Source organism: Bison bison, unplaced genomic scaffold, assembly GCF_000754665.1.
Source record: "Bison bison bison isolate TAMUID 2011002044 unplaced genomic scaffold, Bison_UMD1.0 scf7180017864499, whole genome shotgun sequence".
NCBI lineage: Eukaryota > Metazoa > Chordata > Mammalia > Artiodactyla > Bovidae > Bison > Bison bison.
The window spans coordinates 3,366,162-3,372,520 of NW_011495058.1; positions in this window are offsets into that span (position 1 = coordinate 3,366,162).

The window sequence follows — 6,359 nt, forward strand, 5'->3', positions numbered from 1 at the left end:
GCTAAAGAGCCTCTTGATGAAAGTGGAAGAGTAGAGTGAAAAAGTTGGCTTAAAACTCAACATTCAGAAAACTAAGATCATGGCATCCAGTCCCATCACTTCATGGCAAAAAGATGGAGAAACAGTGAGAGACTATTCTCTTGGGCTCTAAAATCACTGCAGATGGTGACTGCAGCCATGAAATTAAAAGACATTTGCTCCTTGGAAGAAAATCTATGACCAACCTAGACAACATATTAAAAATCAGAGACACTACTTTGCCGACAAAGGTCCATCTAGTCAATGCTATTGTTTTTCCAATAGTCATGTATGGGTGTGAGAGTTGGACTATAATAAAGAAAGCTGAGCATCAAAAAATTGATGCTTTTGAACTGTGGTGTTGGATAAGACTCTGGAGAGTTTCTTGGACTGCAAGGAGATCAAATCAGTCAATCCTAAAGATCAGCCCTGAATATTCATTGGCAGGACTGATGTTGAAGCTGAAGCTCCAATACTTTGGCCATCTGTTGTGAAGAGATGGCTCATTGGAAAAGACCCTGATGCTGGGAAAGATTGAAGACAGGAGAAGGAGGTGACAACAGAGGACGAGATGGTTGGATGGCATCACCGACTCAGTGGACATGAGTTTGATCAAGCTCTGGGAGATGGTGAAGGACAGGGAACCCTGGTGTGTTTTAGTTCATGGGACTCACAAAGAGTTGTACATAAATGAGTGACTGAACAGAAACAACAGAAGACAGAGAAGAACAGGGAGATCCTGGACCAGGGAGAGCAGTGGAAAACACTTTTCCAACAGTCCAGGTGAGAAATGAACCATGAGTGTGGAGTTGTATGAGAGATGGCTTGAGATGGAATCAATGGGAGTCGATTCATTTGGGGTTGAGAGGGAAGAATCACAATGAAGGGAGGAGTCAGACTTCTAGTCCAGACATGTGGATGAACCATTAGTCAGGCAAGAATCATTCTTTTGAAATATAATTGAGCATAAAACTGGATAAAGCACTACCTATTTTAATCTCACTTATCAAAACCTATTATTTCTGCATCTGATGTGTCCTTGCTAAATACACAGGCTTTCAAACTCTAGTATACGTTAGTAATCTTGCCTTATCCAACATTGGACAAAGATGCTAATCCACTGCTGCCCATGGCACTGCTGTGCACAGATGGAGTTCAGAGTAGCTTGTGTTATTTTCCTAAAATGGAAACTGAGGCTTCAAGAGGTTTCTCCAAAGCCAAGTGGTTTAAGTGGCTAAAATAGAGTTGAAACCAATTTCTTTGCTGTTAAATTCTAAGGTGTATCTGCTACAGCCTATGATGAGCATCACACAAGTAACTCAAATTCAGTCTTGACCGGTCTCTACTAATGATTAGAAAAACATCTTTTATATCCAAATTCAAAGCATAATCACTTATCTTTTGTAAGCTACGTTATTCTTTAATATTCATGCATTTACAATTTTCTAGAATTGAGTTTAAATAATATTTGAATTTTGTTATTGATATAAACATGATATATAGCATGTTAGTATAAACATTCATAGCAACACAAATGAGATTACTTTAATTAAAAAATAAGATGATGTTGAGATTGAATTTTGTCACTAGGAAAATGTATAGTGAAAATCTCTTACTACCTCTCTTCTCTGCAGCCAAGTTCCAGTCTCCAGTCTTGTGGAGAGGTTGGCTGCCTCACTCAAGTTCCTCTCAATTTCCTTTATCTTTTAAAATCTTGGAGCTCACTGGTGTTGGGAAGCATGATACTTCTGGGACTGTTCTTCCCTCCACATTTGCAGCCCAGATTTGAGCTCAAGCCATAGCTGAGCATCTGGACTCCATTTTCAGAAACTTTCACAACACAATCCAGCTCTTCTCTTAAAATAATTCTGTTATCATCTCAAATGACAATGTCCCAAGTCTTCTCAAGACCTTTATGGGGGAATTTGAAAGCAATTGCTGTCAAAAGTGTCAGAAAATGCCAAAGAAATCATTAACTCACTGCGGAGGGTTGCCAAACAAATCTAATTGTTGGAGTCTCACAGACTTCAAAGTGCTTTTAACTTATGACTAAAGGTACTAAAGGAAAAATGGGATAGAATTTCACTTTTATTTTGTTTTTTTTTTCTTTTATTGTTGATATTGTTGTTTTAATTACATGTATCTTCAGAGCAGCTTTATGGGAAAATTCAAATTCCCAGGAAGCTGGAAATTAGATCAGAAAAAAACAAACAATGACAAAAAAGAATATTGTGTTTTGTTAGGAAATTCCACAACAAGCAACCTCCTATGTGCGTTCATGTGTGCATGCTAAGTCGCTTCAGTCCTGTACGACTCTTTTTGAAACCTATGGACCGAAGCCCACCAGGCTTCTCTGTCCGTGGGATTCTATAGGCAAGAATACTGGAGTAGGTTGCCATATCTTCCTCCAGGGGATCTTCCCAGCCCAGGGATCAAATCCACATCTCTTATGTCTCCTGCATTGGCAGGCAGGTTCTTTACCACTAGTGCCACCTGGGAAGCCTAACTTCCAATAAAAATTTGTAAGGAATATGTTTTGTGTGTAATGAAGAGCTTGGGTGTTTCACATGGGAGAAGTTGAACACTGCTCCCTCTTCACCAACGCCTGGATATTGAACCTCATCTGTATAAGGTAAATGACAGTGAGGTGGAGCACAGAGTGGTTACATAACATCCCTTTACAAAGGCACAAATTTATAAAGATAGGCTTCCAACTGGAGTGCAGGCAGTCCAGTGACTCCTCTAAAGATCATTTCTCTTTTGTTAGTGAATTTCCTCTTCAATGAGTCAATCTAGAGTCCAATCCTAATTTATACAACCAGTGCTGCTATAAATTCATAATTTTAAAAACTAGGAAGATATTTGTATGTTTGAAAATTAAGGAATACTGTTTTAAATATCATATAGTTCAATGAAGAAATCAAATTAGAAATTAAAAATATTTTCAGTCAACACACACACACAAACACACACACACAAAACCTACATAGCAAAATTTGTAAGGAACAGCAAAAACTGTTTAGAGGAAATGTGTAAACTTAGAAAAAATGAAATTAACATTTAATATACTAGAAAGGAACAGCAACATTAACCCAAGAAAATTAAAGGATAAAAATAATAAGCATAAGAATAGAAATTATTAAAAAGAAAACTATTGATAAAAATGACCAAAAAAAAAAAAACCCCAAAAAAACCCCAGTATCTGTTCTTTTAAAGAGTAATCAGTTAATAACCCTTGGTAAGCTTTATCCAGAAAAAAATAGAGAAAAATAAAAATAATCATGCTCAGGAAGAAAACTGCCACATATTCTGCAGACACTAAAACTACAATAAGCAGTCATGAACAAATGCAAGTCATAACTTCAAACATCTAATGGAGTGGACAAGTTCAAGAAGAATTGATTCCAATACATTTTCATGCATTATCTGTTTAAAGATTGGCACTTTTCTCCCCCCTCATTTTCTTCATGTTCAACTATATACATGTTATACCTTCTCAAGCAGTCCTTTTGTGTCTCAGTCTCTCTTCATTTTTTTATCCTCTTAGACTTTCTGTTGCTGTTTACTGCTGTTTAGTCACTAACTCATGTCCATCCCTTTTGTGACCCCAGAGACTGTAGCCCAACAGGCTCCTCTTTCCATGGGATTCTCCAGACAAGAATACTGGAGTGGGTTGCCAATTCTTTCTCCAGGGAATCTTCCCAACCCAGGGATTGCACCTGCGTCTCCAGCTTGGCAGGTGGATCCTTTACCACTAGACCACCAAGGTTTTGTGGTTTCTCAAATGGCTTTAGTGGTAAAGAACCCACCTTCAAAGCATGAGACATAACAGACATGGGTCTCTTACATCTCAACCACCTGTCAACCATGGGACCACCAAGGAGTCCCCAGACTTCCACTGCAGGAGGCATGAGTTCAATCCCTGGTCAGGGAAGTGGGATCCCACATGCCAGTTCAGTGTGGCAAAAAATAATAATAATAATAACAATAAGATCTATACTGAAAATCAGGAAACCCACATGTGCATTCTGAACTTATTGAGCACTACCTGTATAGACTCAGGCTGTTTTTTTCCACTTCTTTTCTGATCCTTCCTTTGTTCTCTCATATATAAATTAAGACAAAAAAAAAAAAAGAAACTGATTAGTGTAAACAGGGAAGATGATTGAACAACACTGTATGTTGATATAATTTTCAGTGGCAAAGCACTATTTGAAGAAATGGTAGAGCATACTTCTTGAATGGCATGAAGTAAAATGTTTATCACATGGACAAGTTCCATAATGTCACATTTGGATTTATACTTCTATCTACTGAAGATATAAGCATTCTAATCTGTTTCTATTTTAAAATAATGACAACTTTAAAGTGCACTTGTAAGATTTCTTGGCAATGAAAAAATGTAGCCCTATTCCTAAACTACTGAAATGACCAAGATTTTTAAATGGCTCATAAATGTTGCTCATTTTAGAGTTTTAGAAAGTATACAGCTAAAGTTGGAAATGAAGCACTGCTTGAAAATTCAAAAAAGGAGTATGTCATCCATTTGTATGTATCTCTACTGTTTTATAATGTATTTCTTTACATAGCTTTTTAATGGTTACTCTAGGCATTGTAGAGCTTCCCAAGTGGTTCTAGTGGTAAAGAACCTGTCTGCCAATGCAGGAGACATAAAGAGACACAGGTTCGATCCCTGGGTCAGGAAGAGCCCCTGGAGAAGGGCATGGCAACCAACTCCAGTATTCTTGCCTGGAAAATCCCATGGACAGAGGAGCCTGACAGGCTACAGTCCACAGGGCTGCAGAGTCAGACACACTGAAGCAACTTATCATGCACTAAGCATTATAGTCTATCTCTTTAATTTGTTACAGTTCACTGATATCAGCATTTATCAGTTTGAGTGAAGTATAGAAATCTTTACTCTCTTCATATGCTCTATCCTATGCTGTTTATAATAAAGCCTTAAACATTTTTACAACTACATCAGACAAGCATGTCCTTAATTGCTTACTGAAGCATTTTTATGATTTATGAATTTTCAAGCAAATATTTTTTATGGAATTTACTTGAAAATTACAGTCAGAACATTCTAATATCTTCGGCATCTTGGTGTTGATTTCTCTTTACTGCATTTCTTTCATTCAAGTAAAGATTTTCCTGGTTCTTAATATTATGAATAATTTTTAATTGAAAACTGAGCATTTCCAGTATTATGCCACTCTGAATCTTACTTTAAATCTATTTTAACTGACTTTTTCTATAACTTCTCTAAGAGAAAAAGGGTTGGCACTACCATTTTATTGCCTGATGGTGGTAGAAGTCTAGGATGGCTCACTTGACCTCAATTAGCATCCATCAGAGGAGGTTTTCCTGTTCCTGCTGGTTGGGAAAATGGTTCCAGCTCTCTTAAGAGTCTCCACTGATGGGGCAGGACTGCCTCATTACAGCTGCTTCATAAGTGGCCTCCATAGACAGCGAGGGTTGAGGAGGTAGCCCCTGTATACTGATCCTTTCTGCTGGATCTCCTCTGATAGGGCCGTGGGGAGTTGCAAGGACACATGGTGACTGCCAGCAGGAACGGAAATCCGGGTTTCCCTTGTGACCGCTACTGACAGGGATGGGGGTGAAAGTGCCAGTTCACTCCCCCCATTTACTGAACATCCTCCCCATGTTCAGTAAATGACCTCCCCTCTGACTACCTAGAGAAAACAGTGGGCATGAGATGAGTAGTCTTCTCTCTTACTGATGCCAGTATGATATGAATTACCATGAAAAATAAAGTTCACTGCACTGACATAGAGTGCTATAAATCAGCTATGAAGGTGGCTCCTCAGTCCCATATAAAACCCTCTGAGGCAGGGCTTCCTTGACTGTTGTGAATGAACAGAACTTACATATCCAATTGCTCTTAATCACTACAATTTTGGAAACTCAGGGGGGAAAGTGCTATTATTTCTGTACTTTTGAATTTCCATACTTCATGTAAAAGAAAAAAAACTAGTAAAACAAAATTTTATTTTCAAAATTCAAATGCCAAATTAATATTCTCCACATTTTTATATAAGACTGCATTTCAGTACTCTAAATTTGAGACAAAATTTCTAATTTAATACCCATATTTTGGTTGTTTCCTCTATTTAGCTCGCTTAAGTTATGTTAGAAGTGGTTGTAGACAGAGAAGTCAAGATACCTATTTTCATTCTTCAAAAAAGACCACAACTTTTTTTTCTTTTATTTTTTAACTTTACAAATTGTATTGGTTTTGCCATATATCAAAATGAATCCGCCACAGGTATACATGTGTTCCCCATCCTGAACCCTCCTCCCTCCTCCCTCCCCAT